General features: G+C 38.9%; 1 pseudogene; it reads right to left on the bottom strand.

Annotated features, from left to right (window-relative positions):
- Positions 1–13,171: 13,171 nt before the first annotated feature.
- Positions 13,172–15,935, bottom strand: LOC119471684 (annotated as a pseudogene).
- Between the last annotated feature and the right edge of the window lie 10,685 nt (positions 15,936–26,620).

The raw sequence follows: 26,620 nt of genomic DNA, 5'->3' as shown, positions 1-26,620 counted from the left end.
AAGATGCAGAGGATAATGGAATTAGTATATTCCATAATTACTCACTTGTTTTTATCTCATGCTACACACATACAAGTCTCAAAATAACCATATTAATATTACCACCAATATGATTACTGAAAAAGTTCTTAAAATCCATATACTCTCCCCCATCTTAAAATAGAAGTCCGCTATTGAGGATCCAGGTTCAAGATGCCTGACTAGAGACATTGGACACTCACCCTCTCCAGAAAGAAGACCTAAAATTATGAAGAGATAAGCACACCTCAAATAGAACATCTAAGAGTGAACAGTAGAGTCCAACAGAGAAGTCTTGGCAAGCCCCTGAGACGCAGAGGAGAGGGAAGCCAGTGGCCAGCTCAGTTGGGAGAAATTGGGAGCCAGAGGTGCTTGCTATTGCTGAGGAGGGTAAGTGAGAGAACTTCAGTGGTCCAATTCTCCCCACCACAAACTACTGCAACCCCAGCCATGAGAGGGCTCCTCTAACCACACAAACCCTGACGCTAGCATGGGGAGTGATCTGCAGACCCTGCAAGGACATTGTGCTGACAGGGAATTCATGCTGGGTCACTCGCACCCCCTGAGACTTAAGCAGCTGCAGCAGGTCACTATTGGGAGGGCATAGCCATCATGAGACTGCATCCTGCCCTGGGAACTACAGCTCCCATCTGTCCACATCCCAGGAGCCCTCAATGACATCCCCCAGTGTCCCTCCAGAGGGCTACAGTGGCACAGCAATGGCTGGCCCCAAAGGTGCTGCAGGATCCCCAGTACTCTAACCCAAAGGGAGTACTACTCTCCAGCAACAGATCCCAGTCAAAAAGAAATTCATGAAATCCTGGAAAAATACAGTGCACCAAAAAGGCAGACCAGACAAAGGAAAACAAAGCACATGCTTTCTAGAGCCTGAGTATTTCCCTTTCTGGGGCTGTGAGAAGCAACCCTGCCCCCAGCAGTGGCACAGACTTTGCTCAGGCTTACAAGCAGAGACTGAGAACCCCTCCCCACATCCATATACTGCCACAGTAGTTGCAGCAACCAGGAACTGAGGTGGGTAATCCTGAGAGCTGACAGTCTGGGGCTGAGGGAAGTGACTCCACCGCCATCAGCAGAGCAGCCTCTGTGCTCAGGCTTGCCCATAGAGAGCAGGACCTTCTCTCCCCTTTGTCACATTGCTGCAGCTATAGCCACTGCTGCTGCCACCAGGAGCTAGGACAGGCAAGACAGAAGGCTGCTTATCTGTGGTGGTGAGTGGCAACCATGCCCCAACTGGCAATGTGGCTCCATGCCCAGGCTTATGTGCACAGGGCAAGATCCTTGCCCAATTCTATGTGGTGCTGTGGTGCTGTGGTGCTGCTGCCACCAAGAGCGGGCAAGCCTGAGAGCTACATGTCTGGGGTTGTGGATGGTGACCTCATATCACAGCCACTGCCAACACCAGTGCACAGCACTCAGACCCAGAGAATCATCCTGCCACTCTTACTGCCGGTACCCACACCCCGCCAGCTGCCTAGGGATCTGAGAACTCATTCACCCTCCCGGCCACCACTGCCACTCCCAGCATTTGAGCAGGCCACCTGGAGGCTCAAGAATTGACCTGCCTAGTCCCACTAACACTGGTACTAGCAAAGTGCCCACCCTGGGGCTGAGAACAGTATACTCGCCCCACTGCTGCCACCACTGGGGCCTCAAGACTGGCCCACTTGGCAGCTCTGTCCCCAGCGAAACAACTTCATCACATTCTCCACTAACAAATGCACTCTAAACAACAAAAGAAATCACAGCTATCATTCACGCCATCTATAGCCAAAGAAATCATGCAAAGACTACACTACTACTGCACACATCCAGAATCAAAGCCCAAAGGGCCCTACCCAAGCAACACAATTGATACATCTTCAGGAAAATGTCCTCCCATATGAAAGCAAATTTTAAAAATTGGAAGAAATTACTCTTACACCAGATGTGTAGATATCAATTTAAGGATGCAGGAAACATGAAAAAGCAAGGAAAATGGCACCTCAAGAATGCAATAACTTCTCAGCAACAGATCCGAATCAAAAAGAAATTCATGAAAATATGAAAACAGAATTCAAAAGTGTGATACTAAAAAAGCTCAGAGAGATATAAAATAATTCTGAAAAACAATACAAAGAAATAAGAAAAACAATTCAGAATATGGATGAGAAATTTAACAGATAAATATTTTTTAAAAGGACCAAACAGAAATTCTGGGACTGGAGAGCTCCTTCAATGAAATATAAAATACACTTGAAAGCTTCAGTGATAGGCTGGATCTGCTTTCTCCGTCAATGACAGAGAAAATTCTAAAAGTAGCAAGAGAAAAGTATCTGGTCACCTATAAAGGACCCCCTATTGGACTAACAGTTGACTTCTCAGCAGATACTTTACGGGCCAGGAGAGAATAAGATGAAATATTCAAAGTGCTGAAATCAAAAACTACTCCTACACAACGATACTACATCCAGCAAAATTATTCTTCATAAATGAAGAAGAAATACAGTCTTTCCCAAGCAAATGCTGAGAGACTTCATCACTACTGAACTTACTTTACAATAAATACTTACGAAAGTCCTGAAGCTGTAAGAAAAAGATGACAGTTACCATTGTGAAAATACACAAACTTATAAAACTCACTGTAAAACAAACACAGAAATGAGGAAGAGAAAAGACTCAAATGGTACCACCACAGGAAAACCGCAAACCACAAGGACAAATGAAAAGAAAAAAAAAAGAAAGGAAGGAAGCAATCAGAATATAAATAACAAAAAAACAAATAAAACCTCACATATCAATAGTAACTTTGAATGTAAATGAATTAAAGTCTCCACTTAAAAGATGTAGACCGGCTTAAGGAATTTTTAAAAAGTGAGCCAACTATATGCTGCCTACAAGAAACACACTTTACCTGTAAAGATAAATACAAACTGAAAGTAAAAGGATGTAAAAAGATATTCCACACAAACAGAAATCAAAAGCAAGCAGAAGTAATTATACCTATATCAGATAAAACAGAGTTTAAGTCAAAAACTTAAAAAAAAAAAGGACAAAGACAGTAATTATATAACGAGAAAGGGACAAATCCAGCAAGAGGATATAATAATTCTAAATATATATGCACCCAACACTAGAACACCCAGATTCATAAAGCAAATATTACTAGATCTAAAGAAAGAGCTAGACTCTGATACAATAATAGTGGGAGGCTTCAACTCCTCACTCTCAGAGAAACATTAGACTTAAACTGGACTTTAGACCAAATGGACCTAACAGACATTTATAGAACATTTTATCCAAACATTCTTCTCATCAGGACATGGCACATTCACCAAGATTGACTATATGTTAGGCCAAAAAGCATGTCTCAACAAATTTTTAAAAATCAAAATTATATCAAGTATCTTCTCACAGCACAATGAATTAAAACTATATAAATCAATACCAGGAGGAACTTGGAAGCTATACAAATACATGGAAATTAAACAACATGCTCTTGAATGACCATTAAGATGGAAATCAAAAATTTCTTAAAACAACTGAAAATAGAAACACGACACATGCAAACCCTGTGTGACACAGCAAAAGCAATGCTAAAAGAGAAATGTATAGCAACAAATGCCTATATCAACAAAAATAAAGATTTTAAATAAACAATCTAATGATACACCCCAAGAAACTAGAAGAGCAAGAACAAACCAAACCCAAAATTAGCAAAAGAAAAAAAAATAAAGATCAGAGAAGTAATGAGATATATATATATATATATATATATATGCTCTTAAATATATATATATATGCTCTTTGAAAAGATAAAATTTATAAACCGCTAGACTAAGAGTGAAGACCCAAATAAACAAAGTCAGAAATGAAAAAGGAGACATTACAACTGATACCACAGAAATACAAAAGATCATCAGAGATGATTACGAACAGCTAATTATATGATAACAAATTAGAATATGTAGAGAAAATGAATAAATTCCTGGAAACAAAACCCACCAAGATTGAATTAGGATGAAATAAAAAACCTGAATAGACCAATAACAGGTAGCAAGGTTGAGTCAGTAATAAAAAGCCTCTCAACAAAGAAAAGTCCAGGACCAGATGAAACAGCAGCTGAATTCTACCAAATGTAAAAAGAAGAATTAATACCAATCCTCCTCAAACTATTCCAAAAAATTGAAAGGGAGGAAATTATCTCTAACTCATTCTACAAGGCCAGCATTACTCTGATGCCAAAACCAGACAAGGACACAACAGAAAAGTACAGGCCAATATCCCTGATTAACACAGATGCAAAAACCCTCAACAAAATACTAGCAAACTAAGTGCAACAGCACATCAAAAAGATAATATAACATCATTAATTTAAATTTACACTAGGAATGCAAGGATGGTTCAGCATATGCAACTCAATAAACATGATACATCACATCAGCAAAATGAAGGGCAAAACCATATGATCATCTCAATAGATGCAGAAAAAGAATTCAACACCCCTTTCAGGATCCAAAATGCCCAACAAACTAGGCATAGAAGGATCATACCTCAAAATAATAAAGGCCATATAGGACAAACCCACAGTTATCATCATACTGAATGGGAAAAGTTGAAAGCCTTTCATCTACTAACTAGAACAAGTCAAGAATGCCCACTTTCACCACTTCTTTTCATCATAGTACTGGAAGTCCTAGGCAGAGCAATCAGGCAATAAAAAGAAAAGGCATCTAACTTGGAAAAGAGGAAGTCAAATGATCACTCTTTGTAGACAACATAATTTTATATCTAGAAAAAAACAAAAGATGCCACCAAAAATCTCTTAGAACTGATAAATTCAGTAAAATTACAGGATACAAAAACACAAAAATTGGTAGCATTTCTATACTCCAATAATGAAATAGGCAAAAAAGAAATCAAGAAGGCAATCTCATTTACAATAGTTACCAAAAAAATACCTAGAAACAAATTTAACCAAGGATGTGAAAGATCTCTACAAGGAAATCTACAAACACTGATGAAAGAAACTGAAGAGGATACAAATAAATGGAAAGACATCCTGTACCCATGGATTGGAAGAATTCATATCATTAAAATGACCATACTCCCCAAAGTAATATACAGATTCAGTGCAATCCCTATCAAAAATACCAATATTATTTGCCACAGAAATAGAAAAAAAATTCCAAAATTTGTATGAAATCAAGAAAGAACACAAAAAGCCAAAGCAATACTGAGCAAAAAGAACCAAGATGGAGGTATCACACTACCTGACTTCAAAACATACTGCAAGTAACAAAAACAGCATAATATTGGCATAAAAATAGATAAATATACCAATCGAATAGAATAGAGAATGCAGAAATAAATTCATATATTTATAGCCAACTGATTTTCAAAGCCACCAAGAACATTCATTGGGGAAACAAAACCCTCTTCGATAAATGGTGCTGAGACAACTGGATAACCATATTGAGAAGAATAAAACTAACTTTGAGATACATGACCTGAAAAGAAAAAAAAAAAATGAAACTGTACCCCCATCTTTCACCATCTACAAAAGTCAACTCAAAATGTATTAAAGACTTAAAAGTAAGACCTGAAACTATAAAACCACTAGAAGAAAACAGAGAAAACTTCAGGATACTGGTTGAGGCAAAGATTTTATGGCTGAGACCTCAAAAGCACAAGCAACAAAACCAAAAATAGGCTGGGCACAGTGGCTCACACCTATAATCCCAGCAGTTTGGGAGGCTGACATGGGCAGATTGCTTAATCCCAGGAGTTCAAGACCGGCCTGGGCAATATGGCAAAACCCCATGTCTAACAACAACAACAAAAAAATTAGCCAGGTGTTGTTGCATATGTCTTTAGTCCCTGCTACTCAGGAGGCTGAGGTAGGAGGATCACTTGAACCCAGGAGGCAGAGGTTGCAGTTAACCAAGATCACACCACTGCACTCCAGCCTGGGCAACAGAGCAATACCCTGTCTCAAAAAAGGGATAAAACCTCTGAATGGGAGAAAATATTTGCAAATTACTCTTTGGACAGGGACTAATATACAAAATATACAAGGAACTCAAACAACTCAACAGTGGAAAAAAATAATTTCATTTGAAAATGGGGAAAGGCCATTAATAGACATTTCTTGAAAGAAGACATACAAATGCCCAACAAGTATATGAAAAAATGTTCAACATCACTAAGTCATAAGGGAAATGCAAATCAAAACTACAATGAGATATTGTCTCACCCCAATTCTAATGGCTATTATTAAAAAGACAAAAAATAACAGATGCTGGTAAGGATGTGGAGAAAACCGTCTTCATACACTGTTGATGGGAATGTAAATTAGTACAACTACTATAAAAAACAGTATGGAGGTTTTTCAGGAAACTGAAAGTATTCATTTTAGTTTCAGCAATCACAATACTGGGTATCTATCCAAAGGAAAAGAAATTACTATGTCAAAGTGATACTTGTGCTTGCATGTTTATCACAGCACTATTAACAATAGCAAAGATACAGAATCGACCTAAGCATCCATCAATGGATGAATGGATAGAGAAATGTGCTATCTACACACAATGGAAAACTATTCAGCCATAAAAATAATTAACTCACGGCTGGGCTCAGTGGCTCATGCCTGTAATCCCAGCACTTTGGGAGGCCAAGGCTGGTGGATCACTTGAGAGCAGGAGTTTGAGATCAGCTTGGACAACTTGGTGAAACTCCATCTCTACTAAAAATACAAAATTAGCTGGGCATGGTGGCACACGCCTATAATCCCAGTTACTTGGGAGGCCTAGACACAAGAATCACTTGAATCCGGGAGGCAGAGGTTGCAGTGAGCTGAGATTGTACCACTGCACTCCAAACTGGGTGACAAAGTGAGACTCCATCACAAAAAAAAAAAAAAAAAGAAGAAGGAAATCATGTCATTTGTAGCAACATGAATGGAACTGGAGGTCATTATGCTGCAGAAAATAGGCCAAGCACAGAAAGACAAATACTGCATGTTCTTACCCATATGTGGGAGCTAAAAACCTTGATCTCGTGGACATAGAGAATTAAATGATAGAAAGATGTCAGTCAGTAACTGGGAAGGTGGAGAAGGAGGAGAGGATGAAGAGATGTTGTTTACAGGTATAAATGCATAGTTAGATAGAAGAAAAGTTCTATTGTTTGATACCAAACTAGAGCAATTACCCTTAGCAACCAGAAGAAAGGACTTGAAGTAACACCAACACATAAGAATGATAAACACTCAAGGTGATAGATACCCCCATTACCCTGACTTGATCATTATACATTCTATGCACCTAACAAACACTCATGTCTAACCCATAAATTTATAAAATATTATATATCAATAAAAAACAGATGTACTATATTTACTTTGTCAGAACATTATATATTATACTCTCTACCTCTTTTTTTTTTTGAGCCAGGGTCTTGCTCTGTCGCCCAGGCTGGAGTGCTGTGACATGATCACAGCTCACTGTAGCCTCGATGTCCCTTGCTTAAGCAACCATCCTTCCATCTCAGCCTCCTGAGTAGCTAGGAAGGTGTGCACCACTATACCCAGCTACTTTTAAATTTTTTCATAGAAACAGGGTATGTTTCCTATGTGACCCAGGCTAGTCTTGAATTCCTGGGCTCAAGCGATCCTCCCCACTCAGTCTCCCAAAATGCCGGGAGTATAGGCATGAGCCACTGTACCTGGCTTACTTGCTCCCTCCTAACCAGTGGTGTGGTGGAGCCAGTTCATACCAGTTCAGAGAAGCCAGTTGTTAAATTTTCAGGAACTTTGCAAGCTAGTTGTTGAGCACATCTATTATTAAAATTAAATTATGTACTATATTACTATATATTGTATATACAATATTACAATATTACTATATAATGGTGTGATGAGCACACCTCTTCTCAACTCAGCATTCAGTGACATCATGTTGCTATCCTGAAATCAGCCATGGTGGAAATATTTATACCTAGAAATTAGCCAATGCTACAAATCAGGACTTGATTTATTGTTTTTCATGACTGTCTTGACAAGAGAGTGATAAAGAAAATATTAATAATACAAATTAAAAGTATATAGTCATTACATTTTAGATAGCATACCAAAAAAATGAGTAAATATTTTAAAACTATTATCCAATACATCAAAGAAGCCCCTTATACTATTGACAAATTTGTGAACTTCTGATATACATCTTCATTGTTTCACATTTGTCTTACTCATTAACGTAAACAAAAATATCAACTAACATTCATGTTAGAAGGAATCTTTCATCAATGACATGAGCAGCTTCTTTGCTGAATCAGATAATAGTCATGCATTTATTCATAGTCTGATTTTTGTGACACTATTGAGGTGATTTTTAAAACTGTTAGTGGATTTTCAAAAAAAAAAAAAAAGCATCTCACACTATAGGTACAGGCTGAAAAACAAGGTATTTCAACTTAAAATATATGTCACTTCTAAAAAAACACAGTGCTGCTCTTGCCACCAGTCAATCTAAGTTATACAGTTAATATATTTAATGCTTACCAGTCCTTATTCTGATGCCTATAATCATTCTGGTTGTCTGAAGCTCATTCCCTTATAGATTGTTTAGGTAGTATTATTGGAATAACGGTCCCTGAGTTTTTGTTTGCTGACAACAATTTGTGCCCTTTATCTCTGAAAGTCAGTTTTGCTGAAGATAAAATCTTTAGCCACATTTTCTTTCCTTGCATATCTTAAATAGGTCTAGTATAAAGCATTCTGTTGAAAAATTCAATAATCTCAATTTCTTTCCCTTATAAGTCACATGCTCTTTTTTTTTTTAGATGTTCCCCCAGTTTTTTCTTTTTTCTTAAAGTTTAGTAATTTTACTAGAATATGCCTTGTTATTGGTCTTTCTGATTAGATATTCTCAGTCACACTTTCAATACATAATTTGGAATCATTTTTTATTTCAGCAAACTTTTCTATACTTCAGTTTTTATTATTTGTTCTGTTCTTTTACTTTGGTTTTCTTCAGGGACCCTATAATTCACATAATCAATATACTCTTTTTGCCTGTCTTTAATATTTGTCATTTCCTGTTGAATCCCTTTAATGTCTTTTCATATTTATTTTTTATGTTTAATTTTCCTGTTTTGCACATTCTATTTCCTTTATGGAAGTATTTATTGGGTTTGTTCATTTTTATCTTTCTTCTAGTTTAGTCTTCACTTTTGAAATTTTTTTTTGTTCTTTGCTGAATTCTGCCACTTCATTTCTGAGTTTTCCTAATTGTTATATATTTGTTCTGTCATGTCTAACATTTTCTTAATATATTTTAGTTGTTTTGAAATAGTAGGTCATAGTTTTGATTTTTCTGACATAAAAATACTATTCACTGGACCTCTTATTCTTTTTCTTATAACAACTTTGTATGAGATTTGAACTTAATACTTTTTAACTGCTTAGTTTATGTGAAAATAGTTTTTCGAGACATGTAGAATAAGCAGTGTACAGGAAACCTCTATCATCACAGAGTTCCCTCTTTTTTTTCTTTATTATTATTATTTTTTGCCTGATTTCTTCCTTTTGTTTTTTTTCTGTTCGTTTGTTTGTTTTTATATATTTTTTATTGTACTTTAGGTTCTGGGGTACATGTGCAGATCATGCAGGATTGTTGCATAGGTACATACATGGCAATGTGGTTTGCTGCCTCCAACCCCCGTCACCTATATCTGGCATTTCTCCCCATGTTATCCCTCCCCAACCTCCCTACCCCCACGTTGTCCTTCCCCTATTCTCCCCCAACAGATCCCAGTGTATGATGTTCCCCTCCCTATGTCTATGTGTTCTCATTGTTCAACACTTGCCTATGAGCGAGAACATGCAGAGTTCCCTCTTTATTTGTGTATTGTTGTGCCCAGTAAGGCGGTGGCTTGCTTTCTGAGCTTTCTTGGTTCTGTTTCCATACTCCACTTCAATCTGAACCAATTCTTTCCTTCATCGCTATTGTTTCTATCCTGATCAATTTTGATTCCATTCCCAAGAGTTTCTCAGTGTGAAGCTGTTACCCAGAAGGGTCCCCTGTCAGGTCAGTTTTGAGAGCTCCTCCGGGATAGACCCCTCTAGTTTTCTCAGTCCTTACTGCAGAACCTCGCACTCACTTTGTGTTGGAGAGAGCAAAACCCCTCCCTCCAGGTTTCAGCTGCTTTTCTCTGAATTCCAATGAATTCCTGTTGGCTACCTTAGGGTTCTGTTCTTTTTCTGTTCTTCCTTCTTTTTCCTGCACAGTTGTATTTGGGTTCCATAGCTAATGGTGTTTTGGCCCCATCCATTTGTAGTTTGGAGTTTGTGTGGGAAACTTTCTATTTAGTTACATTGTAAATGGAGTTCATGAGTTTTTAGTTCTGTCTCCAGTTTATCTGACAGTTTTTATGTAGAGAGTAAGAGAGACTGAAAAACTATCCTACGTGGAGAAATACAGAGATTGAAACTATGCTGCTTCCAGTATCATCTCCCCAGAATTCTCCATCTAAAGTTAATTTCTGTATAAACGTAGAGGCCCAATTTCCATGTTTTCCCACATGTATAACTATTTTTCCAAAACTGCTACAATAACTATTTTTCCAAAAGTCTACTTTGTCATTGCTTTGCAATCCTGCCTCTGTTGTACATCAAGTGTTCATAGATGCACAAGTGTGATGGGTTTGCTTCTGGACTCTATTCTGCTTCATTAGCCTAATCGCCTATTCCTGTGCCAATATCTCACTGTTTTAACAATGGAATCTTTATTAAAATTCTAATATCTGGTAAAGAAATATCTCCTTACCTTGTTCTTGTTTGGAAGTGTTTGGCCCATTGTTCTTCCATATACATTTCCACATCAAGTTGGTTGAGAGAAAAACCATGTTAGAATTTTAGTTGAAACTGCATCAAAACTATTTGACAATTTGAATTGCAGTTTATATTACAACATTGAGTCTTCCTATCCATACATTGTATGGTGATTTATTTGTTTTCTTTGAATTTTTAGAAGACCTTTATAAAACACATTATATAAGATGGGCATGTCCTGGGGATCTAATGTACAGCATGAGTGGTGATAGATATGTTAATTACTTTGATTGTGGTAATCATTATACAATGCATATGTATATTAAATCATGTTGTACACCTTGAATATATTGTCTTTATTCGACCATTAAATATTTTTAAAGAAATTTGTATTAAATAAATTTACTTTTTGGTAAATCCTTTACTATCTTGTCAGCTCTTCAATATTTTTGGAAAGATTTTTAAAAATAATTTTGCAGCATTTTTTAATCATTTACAAAAAGAAGAGAAGCTCAGATAAGCAACCAACAATATTACTGAAAATAGTATTTTCAAGTAGAGTTCATAAATTCCACTTAGTACTTTTGCCTCGTTAGCCAATTAGTGTGATATAAAAAGGTAAATATGGGCTGGGAGCAGTGGCTTATGCCTGTAATCCCAGGACTTTGGGAGGCCGAGGTGGGCAGATCACCTGAGGTCAGGAGTTCAAAACCAGCCTGGCCAACATGGTGAAACCCCGTCTCTACTAAAAATACAAAAATTACCTGGGTGTGGTTGCAGGCACCTGTAGTCCCAGCTACTTGGCAGGCTGAGGCAGGAGAATTGCTTGAACCCGAGAGATGGAGGTTGCAGTTAGCCAAGATTATGCCACCTCCAGCCTGGACGACACAGCCAGACTCCATCTAAAAAAAAAAAAGGAAATATGGCTGCTTCATCTCTGAACAAAATTGTCCCTTGGTAGCAAATTGTAAGACACACATTTGAGTGCAAGTAACTTACTTGAAAAGTGAAGGTAGAGAACTGGGAAAGTGAGACAAAGATGTGAACAAATACTGATCTCTGTTATTGCTAGTATGATTATAAACGGGAAGAATCAGTTTGTAAAACAATTTGGCTTTATCCTATAAAGTTAAATATTAGTATACCCAAATGCATACAGAAATTCTACTCCTAGCTTTATATACAAGTAAAATTTGCATATATGCCAGGAGACATGTACAAGTCCTGATCTTAACAGCAAAAACTGGAAACACCCTAAATGTTCACAAAGAAATAGATAAATTATAGTGCTTATAGCAATAAAACAGGATGAACTATAGCTATATGCAATGACATAGATGAATCTTAGCTACAATGTAGAGTAAAAAAAAGGAAGTATCAGAAGACTGTAAGATTTTATTTTTTAATTTTTTTATTTTATCTTTTTGAGGTGGAGTTTCCCTCTTGTTGCCCAGGCTGGAGGGCAATGGCATGATCTCAGCTCACCACAACCTCCATCTCCTGGGTTCAAGCAATTTTCCTGCCTCAGCCTCCTGAGCAGCTGTGATTACAGGCATGCACCACCACGCCTGGCTAATTTTGTATTTTTAGTAGAGATGGGGTTTCTACATGTTTGTCAGGCTGGTCTCGAACTCCCAACCTCAGATAATCTGCCTGCCTCAGCCTCAGCACACAGTGCCTCATGCCTATAATCCCAGCACTTTAGGAGGCTAAGGTGGGCGGATCACTTGAGGCCAGGAGCTCAAGACCAAACTGGTCATCATAGGGAAACCCTATCTTCCACAAAAAAATTAGCTGGGTGTGGTGGTACATGCCTGTAATCCCAGCTACTAGGGAGGGAGGCTGAGGCAGGAGAATCACTTGAACCCAGGAGGAAAAGGCTACAGCAAGCCAAGATCCCGCCACTGCACTCCAGCCTGGAGTTTTTGAAAAATACACCCCTAGATCATCCAGAGGGCTACCTTGATGCCAAATGGCATTCTTCAGGTTCATTTTTTTCCTTTTTTGTTGACCTTCTTATCGACTCAATTAGACCATTTAAAACTGCAGGTATTTATTCCTGGGTTCCCTTCAGATGGCTATGGGAGAACTGCTGACAGTGGCCATGGAGTTGAATGGGGCTGGGAGAAGAAATCCAGGGAGGTTGCAGCCTCTCTAATTTCAACACACAGAACCATCTCTCACACCTGTTCATGGTGACAGCTGGGAACTGTGGCTGGTTTTTTGTTTTTATTTGTTTGCTTGTTTGTTTGTTTTTAGATTACCTTATCCCTTCCCAGAGAGCACAGGAGTTTATAAATTGAGACAGGAAATCATGGGGAATTGCTAAATGCTAGAAATATCTTTACTCTTAGGAAAACAGTTTGGAGACAAATGGTCTAGAATCTTGGGCGACGATCGGTGTGAAATTCTAACATATAAAAACATCAAAGTGCCCTCTGCTGGCAGCCAGTGTTCACCACCACTAGTCTGCAATTACGAAGTCATATAGACTTCATTAGTATGTACTAAGTTTTAAATCGATACACAGGGAGTTATGCTATACTTACTATCATGTTCTCCAACTGACAAAATGGAAATGACACCCCATAAGTTAGAATAGCTCTGAGTTACACAGAATCTACTGTTAAAAGACAACTTTTGCTATGTGATTTTAAGTATTACAAACAAATCTATACACTATTTGAAAATGAAATGGGGTAGTTATTTATAATTATTGGGAATAATTGTTATATTAAAATTAACTGTTTTGGCCAGGTGCAAATGGCTCACACCTGTAATCCCAGCACTTTGGGAGGCCAAGGCAGGTGGAGCACTTGAGGCCAGGAGTTCAAGACCAGCCTGGCCAACATGGCAAAACCCTCTCTACTAAATATACAAAAAACTAGTCAGGCATGGTGGCTTGCATCTATAAATCCAGCTACTCGGGAGGCTGAGGCAGGAGAATCGCTTGAACCTGAGTGGTGGAGGTTGCAGTGAGCTGAGGTCATGCCATTGCACACTAGCCTGGGTGATGGAGTGAGACTCTGTGTCAAAAAATAATAATAAAATAAAAAATTAAATTAACTGTTTTGGAAATCTTGTAATAGGTGTATTTCTGGAATAAGCATATGTCATATATGCTTCTAACTTCACACTTTTTTTTTTTCCATGGTCTCACTCTGTCACCCAGGCTGGAGTGCAGTGGTGCAACCTGCTCTCACTACAGCCTCCGCCCCCTAGACTCAAGCAATCCTCCCGTCTCAGACTCCCAAGTAGCTGAGGCCACAGGTGCATGCTACCACACTCAGCTAATTTTTTTTTTTTTTTAGAGACCGGGTTTCTCTATGTTGCCCAGGTTGGTTTCGAATTCCAGAGCTCCAGTGGCCAGCCCACCTCAGCCTCCCACAGTACTAAGATTACAGGCATGAGCCACCATGCCCAGCCCTGAATTATTAAAATTAAATTTGCATTTGTTGTGGTTAATAAAGTGATTTATTACTTTATATATGAACTTGGGTTTATAATGGAGTTAAATAAAATTAAGTGGAGGAATGAAATAACATCTTGAAAATTCAGGTCATTCAAATTAATAAATTCTTTCTGCACAATGGTTCGATCACAGATCACTGCCTCCTAGAGCTCCTGGTCTCAATTGATCCTGCCTCAGCCTCTCGAGTAGCTAGGACTACAGGTGTGAGCCACCACACCCAGGTAGTTTTTATTTTTTATAGATTTCGCTTTGTTGACCAGGCTGGTCTCAAACTCCTGTCTTCAAGCAGTCCTCCTGCCTTGGCCTCCCAATGTGCTGGGATTACAGGTATGAGCCACCACACCCAGCATAAATTAATAATTCCAAAGCTGCATATTTATTCCTGTGTCAGCACAGTCCTAGGAAGATATTTAAAAGATCAGCATCATTTATCTCTCTCAACATTAACTACTTAGTTTTATTACACACCTAATGTAGGAGCCATTTAACTTTTTTTTTTTTTTTTTTTTTTTTTTTTTTTTTTTTTACTCTGCTCATGCCTCCACGATCAAATCCCCCACTTCCTCTGTCCTGGTTATCAGGCCCACTCATGCTCTGGTTCTCTCCTGATCCAGAAAATACTCCAGACTCCTGCCCATAAACACCCATGTTACTGGGGTGGTCCTGTTGGAATGAACCCTGCTGCCCATAGCTGCTGCTCTGTTGGCTATACTGACTTGGAGATTTACTGTAGGAAATAGCTTGGGGTGGGTAACTAGTGGGAGGCTGCTGCCCATAGCTGCTTTGTTGACCATAGTTACTCTGCTGTCCATAGCTGCTCAGTTGCCCATAGGTGTTCTGCTGAGAGTAACTGCTCTGATCATAACTAGTCAGCTGTGTAGAGCAATAGCTGGTAGGAGGGTAGGATGGAGGTGTGGTAACTGGCTGTATGGGGCAGCTCCCAGGTACCTGTGGATAACTGTAGTTACTCTGTCCATATCCTAGGCCAAGCTGGTTGTAACCCCCTGTGCTGGATTGAGGTTGACTAGTCTCAATGGGCTTGTTACCATCCTGTGGTCGTGTAGGTGCAGTGGCTGCTGGCTGCTGCCCATAGGCTGGGTAAGCAGGCTGAGTGCCATATGCAGACTGAGCTGTGTAGGAGGCCTGGGTGTTGGTGACTGTAGCAGTGGTGGTATCATTAGCACCAGTGCCACACCCCTGGACAGGTGGGCTGTATGCCTGAGGGGCAGTTGGAGTAGTATAACCAGTAGGAGGCAGTCCCTAAGAAGTTGCATAGGCGGTCTGCCCATAGGTTGCAGCAGTCTGAGCCTGGTATACCTGACATCAGTGGGCTGTCCATAGGTTCCATAGCTTTGTTGCCCATATGCCTGGGTGGTCTGTGCATATCCTTGAGTGGGCTGGGCAGTGTAAGCACTGTTGCCCTGCTGCGCTGCAGCTTGGCTGTAGGCACTGTAATCCGTGGACGCCATTTTCTCTCCTTCCTCCTCATTCTCTCAATGTCTGTCTCCCTTTTGCTCTTGTTTAACTTTTATCTGAAACAATTATAGAAATCATATGCTTCCCAATCAAAGCTCTAATAATCTCATGCCTATATATTGAGGTCACTAAAACATTACTATAACTTTGGATATAATTCAGCGTACCAATGATAATGTTTACTCTCTAAGAAAATAAACTATGAAACTAGTTCTAGATCTTTATTTAAAAATATCAACAAATTCATTTTCCAGTATGAATATTTATTAATTTGCCATTTGTAAATTGTCTATATTATCAGTAAAGTCATCACTGATTAAGAATATTCTAGAGATTATATTGATTATGGTAGATAATTAGGTAAAAACACAATCATACAAAGTTTGATTTCAATAATTTTGAGGATAAAATTGGGAGAAATGTGGGGTAAAAATCTACAACATGGTTATTGATTTAGTAGATAATTTTAAACGATGTAGTTAGTCCCCCAAATCTGTGGGCTTCCCGTCAGCTAGGTTCAACCAACCACAGATAGAAAATATTCAGAAAAAAAATGAAGAGTTTCATCTGTACTGAACATGTAATGTCCTTTCTTCCTCGTCATTATTTCCTACACAATACAGTATAACAAGTATTTACACAGCATCATATTGAGAATTACAAGTAATCTAGAGATGAATTAAAGGATGATGTGCATAGTTTATATGCAAATACGACACCACGTTGTAAAAGGGACTTGAGCATCTGTGGATTTTGGTATTTGCAGGGATCTTGGAACCAATCCCCTGAGGATGTTGATGGATGATTATATTTACTGCCACATCCCTTCAGAGCACTTTGGTCTGTATTAAAAGTTCTCATGTTCCCTTTTGTTTAATTACATACTTTGTTTCTACAATAACTCTAAAGCATATAATCAGTTACAATGTTCCTACGCCTTTTACATGGTGAATTCTTTTCAGCTAATAAAGAGTAATAACAATGTAATCCTTGTGTAGAACTTTATCTTCTTCCTGAATATCTCTTAATTAGTATGCAACAGGATTAAATACAACTGAAGTCTCACTATACCATTTTGAGTAATTAGGAGGAAAAATACAAATTCTAACCTGGGCACCTAAGTCTTGTAGGAATTTACTGCCACCTTCAGGTTTTAATAAAAATGAACTGGGACTGTAGCTTTTACAATTCTAGGTTCCTGGTTAATGTAGTAGAAATATTATTTTCTGGTTTTAGAAGCAAAGTGCTATCTAATTTAGATTGCAGTACCAATGTATTTCAGGAAATACCTTTCATCTTGTCTTTTTGTCTTTTGTGATTCTTTCAATAATGTGTTATTGAAAATTAAAGACTGTGTTTTATCAGCCATTATAACTATAATTATATACTGGAAGTTCTCAGATCTGTGTCCAGAATGTACTTTGTATCATTAATCTAAATCTAACAAAAAAAAATTGTTACAGCAAACTGTTTTAAATGTTCCATGTGTCAATGCCTTCCAGCCAAAGGCCACCAGGAACACCTGTAGTTGCTCATTTCAGGGAGGGAGAAACCACACCATAGGTAACTGTGGGTGTCTGGGTAAGAAGGTGTTAAAAGGGACTTATAGGATTTGGGCTTTTATTGGGAGATTTTTTGGTAGGGTTCAAGGAAGTGGGCTTTGCTCTGGATAAAATGCTGTCAGGAAGCAGGGGCAATCCCATAATTTAGTTAGTATCTTAATAAATTTTATTTATAAAGCAGGAGGAATGAAGGAGGTTAATGCTATAATTGGTAAAGAAACAGAAGTTATTCACATTAGCCAGAATAGGGGTATGTTTCACATTTTTTGTGGTCTGCAGACTTTTGTCTATATTTAGACAAGATGTTGGGGGGGTGGGCATTGACCCCACTTCCTCACAGTCACAGAGTAGCCTTGTTTGATATTGGTGTTCTGTGAGACTGTTTACGTTCAACAGAACACCAAGGCCTATCTGGGAGTCAGGCAGTTCAGGGACTGCTTTTCTCTTTTCATGTGTATATTTGCAATTCCATGAATACCTTTTTTAAAATTCTTTGAATTTCTGGTAAAATTTAAAAAGCGTGTTATGATTTTCAAAGTGGCTATCAACAGAATATGAAGCTCTAAGTATGCATCAAAAATATTGCAAGGGTGTGAAATCCAGCTCAAAATCATTTGGAAAAAGGGAAATTTATTAGAAAACCCATGTAACATGAGGAAGACTGGAGTGCAGATGCACTATGAGTCAGCTGATAGCACAAGGTTAAATGCCAGGAAACTCCCCCTCCACCTCTCATCTCTTCAGCTGTCTCCACAGTGCAGGAAATGTGATTGCCTATAATTTCCAAACTTTGTTGTCCCAGTTTCAACATAAGAGGGAGACTGACACTCTTCCCTGCAGTTATACTTTAAGAGATCCAAGAGAAGGGTTTCAATTGGGACAGGCTGAGTTACATGTTCACCTAGTGCTCTCAACTAGGACCAAGCATTGTGGAATATTAGAGAAAGGGGCGTTCTCATTAGAACCACACAGTCAGATCAGGGAAGTATCAAGGAAGAAGCATTTCCAGGAAAAAGTAGAACTGAAGTTCTGGGTAAGCAAAAGATTTGAAAAAAAATTTAAAGCTGGGAGAAAAAAGAAATCAGTTCTGGATTCTAGAAATAAAACATTTGCGAGAGAGAGAAAGAGAGAGACATAGCTAGACCATCACAATTATTTCAGTAAAATATACCAGAGGCTTGAATTAGGGCAGCATCAGTGGGAATAGAGAAAAGACAATGATTTTAGAGTTGGAAATGTTTCAGAGTTAGAATCTACAGGACTACCTAATTCCATAGATATGAGAAGCAAGGAGTCAAAATTCATAAATAGCCTTACATAGGATTTATCATGTAACATACCCTGTTCTACACACTTGACATATATTAAGTCCTCACTACAACCTTATGAAGTATTATAATTTCCATTTTCAGATGGGAAAATTGAGGCACAAAATTACCCAAGGTTGGTCGGGTGCATTGACTCACACCTGTAATCCCAGCACTTTGGGAGGCCAAGGCCGGTAGATCACCTGAAGTCAGGAGTTTAAGACCAGCCTAACATGCTGAAACCCCATCTCTACTAAAAATACAAAAATTAGCAAGGCCTGGTGGCACACACCTGTAATCCCAGCCCCTCAGAAGGCTGAGACAGGATAATCACTTGAAGCTGGGAGGTGGAGGGTGCAGTGAGCTGAGATGGTACCACTGCACTCCAGCCTGGGCAACAAGAGTGAGACTCTGTCTCAAAAAAAAAAAAAAAAAAAAAGTTACCCAAGGTCATACAGCTGATAAATGGTAGAGTTCACACCCAGGTAGTCTGGCTCCAAAATCAATGAATTTAGTCACCTGCCACAACCTCTTCAAGGCCTGAATTTGGGTGGGTGGTTGTGTGAATCAAGGGCTGAAGCACAAATGGAGTACATTCCAGAATGGGAGAGGAATGTGCAGAGGAGATAATATTTGGTTTTCTGTATATTAAGTTGTAAAAGTGTTAAGAGAATAATAGATGGTAAACAGCCAGGTAAAAGAGTTGTTGTGGAAAAAAAAAAAAGAAATAATAATAGATGGAAATGCACAAAGGCAATTTGAATATATAACTCAGGTGAGGGAAGAGGCTTAGATTTAGAATTTGTTAGGTCCTAAATGGTAGCTGAAGCCAATGAGTGAATGAAATTTTCTAAAAGGAATAGAATGAAGGCCTAATATGCAGCCCAGAGAAAAATAAAGAAAAGGTAGAAGAATAATCTTGAATAATCACCTGGAAAATTAACCAACCCAGCGTTTCTGATGATTAGGACAAAGTAGGCATCATCATATACTGTTAGTAGGAGTGCAAATTGGTACAATTTGTTTGCAGGAAAATTTGGCAATATCTAATAAAATACAAATTTTCCCTACCATCTGACCCAGCAATTGTACCAGAAATTTATGCTAAAAATATACTCTGTCCTAGCATCAAAGATATATGTACAAGAGTGTTCACTGCAGCCTTGTTTAATAAGAAGGAAGAAAGAGAAGGAGGGAATAAAGAAGGGAGGAAAACAGAAACCTCGATGTTCATCAGTATTGTGCTGGCATTCCATACCACAGAATTCCATGTGGTTATTCCATAAAAATAAATACCATGTGGTCATTATCAAGAATAAAGTAGATCTCTGGGACCTTCTATGGAAAGATCATCAATGTACACTACAAATCTTCAGTGATGGGGGAAAAAAGACAAAAAAACCACCAACAACAACAAATGTAAAAAAAGAAAGAAAAAGAGAGGCTATATTAGTCCATTTTCATGCTGCTGATAAAGACATACCTAAGACTGGGTAATTTATACAGAAAAAAAGGGGTTTAAGGACTTACAGTTCCACATGGCTGGGGAGTCCTCACAATCATGGCAGAAGGCAAAGAGGAGCAAGTCACATATTACATAGATGGCAGCAGGTAAAAAGAGAGAGCATGGGCAGGGGAGCTCCCATTTTCAAAACCATTGAATATTGTGAGACTCATTCACTGTCACGAGAATAGCGCAGGAAAGACCTATCCCCATAATTCAATCACCTCCCACCAGGTTCCTCCCATGACACATGGGAATTGTGGGAGCTATAATTCAAGATGAGTTTTGGGTGGGGACACAGCCAAATCTTATCAGAGGTATAGGAGAATACATGTAATTTCCTTTCATCTAAATAATAGGCCTGCTGTACCCTTTTCTACTTACCTGGCAGAAAAGCAACTAATATAAAACATAGAATCTTACAGAATCTTTTAAAATCTCACAATGGAGGTACAAAAAGAGGAAATCCAGGGACCCAGGAGAGGTCACAGAAGGCATGAGGCAGGCAGCAGCCAGAGCAGCAGCCTCGCCTTCTTGAGTCTCCCCGCTTGGCAGCCTTGCACAGAGTGGGTGTGAGCCATGGCCTGCCCTGAGAATTTCCTTGGGCAGCTGCACAGGGGTGGAGGGAAAGAAATGCTCTAAAGGAAGGGAAGGGTAAGTGGACACACCCTTGGGCTCCTCTTTCTACAAGAAACCCGAGATGCCGAATAGAGCATTGAGGCCTGAGAGAGGGTGTAGCTCAAGTGTGCAGGAAAGACCCAAAGCAAGTTGGCCCTTGTGTAGTGGATAATCTGTTATCATATGTACATATATAAATACATTGGTGAAATGTAAGTTTAACACTATGGAGTGTAAGGTTCAAATCAAAAACTGCTAGTCAATGAATCATTTAAGCAGTGCCTGAAGTCTTTAAAAAAAAAAAAAGTCTTCCTTAATAAGTGCAATTACCCATAGATGTACTTAAACATAATATACTGAAATCATGCATTTATCTTCAAACAAGTTCAAGCACTTTACTATCTCTGCTATTAACAATGCCATTTTCAAAGTCTTTCAATAATAGATGAAATACATTTCTTTCAACATCCCTCTAACAGCAGATGTCATTTAGCCTCTGCTTAAGGGTCTGGTTTTCTCAGCAGTTTAACATCATTTTGTAACCTTTACTAGCAGAGATAAAATGCTACTGTGTGGCCTGCTTCTGAACTAGAATTATGGTAATTCTCTCAAGAGAATGTAACAGTCTTCTGGCAAGGTCACCACCTCAAACCTATATTAGAAATGGGAAAAACAGAAAAGAAAGAAAAAAATTGACTCTAAAGACTGTAACTATATAACTTCTTCTCTTGACCTTCCTTTAGTAAAACGTGTCTTGAAAGAGAACAAATTAGCTTCAAGTTTAAGAGCAAGAAGTTTTAGCCTTCTACCACTAAAAAGACATTTTTCAGAAAGATTAGCAACATAAGATAATCAACAGTTTTAGAACATTCAGACTATAAATTTGGGGTTGAGTGCAGTACCTCACGCCTGTAATGTAGGAGACCAAGATGAATAAATCACTTGAGGCCAGGAGTTCGAGACCATCCTGGGCAACATGGCAAAACCCTATCTCTACCAAAAAATTAGCCAGGCATGGTGGGATAAGATGTCTGTAGTCCCAACTACTAAAGAGGCTGAGGTGGGAAGATCATTTGAGCCTGGAAACTAGAGGCTGCAATGAGCCATGGTCATACTACTATACTCCAGCTTGGGTGACAGTGACAACTTGTTTCAAAAAAAAAAAAAATTGCCATAGAGATTTGCCACTCATGCCTTGACAAAAATATCATAGGCAGAAATTCCCAATCTATGGCAAATTGGGCAGGCACAGTGGCTCACACCTGTAATCCCAGCAGTTTGAGAGGCCAAGGCAGGCAGATCACTTAGGACCCAGAGTTTAAGACCAGCCTGAACAACATGACAAAACCCCATCTCTACTAAAAATACAAAAATTAGCCAAGTATGGTGGTGTGAACCTGTAGTTCCACCTAGTCGGGAGTCTGAGGCAGGAGAATCACTTGAACCCAGAAGGCAGAGGTTGCAGTGAGCCAAGATCATGCCACTGCACTCCAGTCTGGATGACAGAGCAAGACTCTGTCTCAAAAAAAAAAAAAAAACTCCTAACTAGCCTGCTGGCAGGAAACCTAAACAAAGAACTTTATGTTCCCAATGTGGATCTGGATGGAGGTGTGGCACTGGGAAACTCTTGCCTTTGAAACCATACCCCTCATGGACCCGCAATGTTCACAGTATCTTCAGAGTAAATTATGACTCAAGAACCACTTTCTTTGCTCATCCATAAAACAAACAAACAAAAAAAACACCTCAAGTTTTATCATAAAATTTCTTGAGGACCCTCCAGCAAGATGGCAGATTAGGAGCAACCCTGGATTGCAGCTCCCAGCAAGAGCGCAGAGGCCACTGCAGATGATCCCAAGGCAAGCAGGGTCTGGAGTGGACCTCCAGCAGTCCTACAGCAGAGGGGCCTGACTGTTAGAAGGAAAACTAAGAAACAGAAAGAAATAACTTCATCATCAACAAACGGGACGTCCACTAAGAGACCCCATCTGAAAGTCACCAACTACAAAGACCACAGGTAAATAAATCCACAAAGATGGGAAGAAACCAGCATAAAAAGGATGAAAACACCCAAACCAGAATGCCTCTCCTCCTCCAAGGGATCACAGCTCCTCACCAGCGAGGGAACAAGGCTGGATGGAGAATGAGTCTGATGAATTAACAGAAACAGTCTTCAGAAGGAGAGTAATAAGAAACTTCTCTGAGCTAAAAGATCATGTTCTAACACAATGCAAAGAAACTAAGAACCTTGAAAAAATGTTTGACAAAATGCTAATGAGAATAAACAGCTTAGAGAGGGATATAAATGAATTGATGGAGCTGAAAAACACAACACAAGAACTTCATGAAGCATACGCAAGTTTCAATAGCCGAATCGACCAAGCAGAAGAAAGGATATCAGAAGTTGAAGATCAACTCAATGAAATAAAACGAGAAGGCAAGATTAGAGAAAAAAGAGTAAAAAGAACAAACAAAGCCACCAACAAATATGGGGCTATGTGAAAAGACCTAATCTACATCTGATAGGTGTATCTGAATGTGATGGAGACAATTAATCCAAGCTGGAAAATACTCTTCAGGATATTATCCAGGAAAACTTCCCCAACCTAGCAAGGCAGGCCAATATTCAAGTCCAGGAAATACAGAGAACAACACAAAGATACTCCTCAAGAAGAGCAACCCCAAGGCACATAATCGTCAGATTCACCAGGGCTGAAATGAAGGAGAAAATGCTAAGGGCAGCTAGAGAGAAAAGTCAGGTTACCCACAAAGGGAAGCCCATCAGGCTACAGTGGATCTCTCGGCAGAAACCCTACAAGCCAGAAAAGAGTGGGGGCCAATATTCAACATCCTTAAAGAAAAGAACTTTCAACCTAGAATTTCATATCCAGCCAAACTAAGTTTCATAAGCAAAGGACAAATAAAATCCTTTACGAACAAGCAATTACTCAGAGATTTCATCACCACCAGGCCTGCTTTACAAGAGCTCCTGAAAGAAACACTAAACATAGGAAGGAACAACCAGTACCAGCCACTCTAAAAACATACCAAATGGTAAAGAGCATCAACACAATGAAGAAACTGCATCAAATAACAGGCAAAAAAACCCAGCTAGCATCAAAATGGCAGTATCAAGTTCACATATAACAATATTAACCCTAAATGTAAATGGGCTAAATGCCCCAATCAAAAGACACAGACTGGCAAATCAGATAAAAAGCCAAAACCCATCAGTGTGCTGTATCCAGGAAACCCATCTCACATGCAAGGATACACATAGGTTCAAAATAAAGGGATGGAGGAAGATTTACCAAGCAAGTGGAGAGCAAAAAAAAGCAGGAGTTGCAATCCTAGTCTCTGATAAAATAGACTTTAATAAAAATCAAGACACAAAGAAGGACATTATATAATGGTAACAGGATCAATGAAACAAGAAGAACTCACGATCCTAAATATACACCCACCCAATACAGGAGCACCCAGATATATAAAGCAAGTTCTTAATGACTTACAAAGAGACTTAGACTCCCACACAATAATAGTAGGAGACTTTAACACTCCACTATTAATATTAGGCAGATCAACGAAACAGGAAATTAACAAGGACATCCAGGACTTAACTCAGACTGGGACCAAGCAAACCTAATTGACATTTGCAGAACTCTCCACTCCAAATCCACAGAATATACATTCTTCTCAGCACCACATCAAACCTACTCTAAAACTGACCACACAATTGGAAGTAAATCACTCCTCAGCAAATGCAAAAGAACGGAAATCATAACAAACAGTCTCTCAGACCACAGTGCAATCAAGGTAGAACTAAGAACTCAGAAACTAACTCAGAACTGCACAGCTTCATGGAAACTGAAAAACTGGCTCTTGAATGTTGACTGGATAAACAATGAAATGAAGACAGATATAAAGATGTTCTTCAAAACCAACGAGAATGAAGACACAACATACCAGAATCTCTGGGACACATTTAAAGCAGTGTCTAGAGGAAAATATATCGCAAAAAATGCCCACATGAGAAGCAAGGAAAGATCTAAAATCGACACCCTCTTGTCAAAATTGAAAGAGCTAGAGAACCAAGATCAAAAAAACTCAAAACCTACCAGAAGACAAGAAATAAATAAGATCAGAGCAGAACTGAAGGAGATACAGACACAAACCACCCTTCAAAAAATCAACAAATCCAGGAGCTGGTTTTTTGAAAAGATCAACAAAATAGACCACTAGCCAGATTAATAAGAAAGAGAGAATAATCAAACAGATGCAATAAAAAGCGATACAGGGGAGAACACCACAGATTCCACAGAAATACAAACCACCATCAGAGATTATTACTAACAACTCTATGCACATAAACTAGTAAACCTGGAAGAAATGGATAAATTCTTGGACACTTGCACCCTCCCAAGCCTAAACCAGGAAGAAGTCAAAACCCTGAATAGACCAATAACAAGGGCTGAAGTTGAGGCAGTAATTAATAGCCTACCAACCAAAAAAAGCCCAGGTCCAGATGGGTTCACAGCCGAACTCTACCAGACATACAAAGAGGAACTAGTACCACTCCTTCTGAAACTATTCGAAACAATCCAAAAAGAAGGAATTCTCCCAACATCTTATTATGAGGCCAACCATCCTGATAACAAAACCTGGCATAGACTCAACAAGAAAAGCAAACTTCAGGCCAATATCCATGATGAACATAGATGCAAAAATCTTCAATAAAATACTGCCAAACTGATTGCAACAACACATCAAAAAGCTATCCACCACGATCAAGTAGGCTTCATCCTGGGGATGCAAGGCTGGTTCAACATACGCAAGTCTATAAACGTAATTCACCACATAAACAGAACCAAAGACAAAATCCACATGATTATCTCAATAGACGCAGAGAAGTCCTTCGACAAAATTGAACAGCCCTTTATGCTAAAAACTCTCAATAAACTAGGTATCAATGGAACGTATGTCAAAATAATAAAAGCTATTTACGACAAACCCACAGCCAATATCATACTGAATGGGCAAATCTGGAAGCATTCCCTTTGAAATCTGGCACTAGACAAGGATGCCCTCTTTCACCACTCCTATTCAACATAGTATTGGAAGTTCTAGCCAGAGCAATCAGGCAAGAAAAAGATATAAAGGGTATTCAATTAGGAGAGGAGGAAGTCAAATTGTCTCTATTTGCAGACGACATGATTGTATATTTTGGAGACCCCATCTTCTCAGCCCAAAATCTCCTGAAACTGATAAGCAACTTCAGCAAAGTCTCAGGATACAAAATCAATGTGCAGAAATCACAAGCATTCCTATACACCAATAACAGACTTAAAGACAGCCAAATCAAGAATAAACTGCTATTCACAATTGCAACAAAAAGAATAAAATACCTAGGAATACAACTAACAAAGAAGTAAAGAACCTTTTCAAGGAGAACTACAAACCACTGCTCAACGAAGTAAGTGAGGACACAAACAGATGGAGAAACATTCCATGCTCATGGTTAGGAAGAATCAATATCATGAAAATAGCCATACTGCCCACAGAAATTTACAGATTCAACGCTATCCCCATCAAGCTACTGATGACCTTCTTCACAGAACTGGAAAAAACCACCTTAAACTTCATATGGAACCAAAAGAGAGCCCGCATAGCCAAGTCAATTCTAAGCAGAAAAAACAAAGCTGGAGGCATCACGCTACCTGACTTCAAACTGTACTACAAGGCAACAGTAATCAAAACAGCATGGTACTGATACCAAAACAGAGATATAGACCAATGGAACAGAACAGAGGACTTGGAGACAATGCCACACATCTA

This window comes from Cebus imitator, unplaced genomic scaffold (genome assembly GCF_001604975.1).
Source record: "Cebus imitator isolate Cc_AM_T3 unplaced genomic scaffold, Cebus_imitator-1.0 Scaffold69, whole genome shotgun sequence".
Taxonomy (NCBI): Eukaryota; Metazoa; Chordata; class Mammalia; order Primates; family Cebidae; genus Cebus; species Cebus imitator.
Note: the sequence above shows the minus strand (reverse complement) of the source record. Positions and strands in the feature narration are given on the sequence as shown.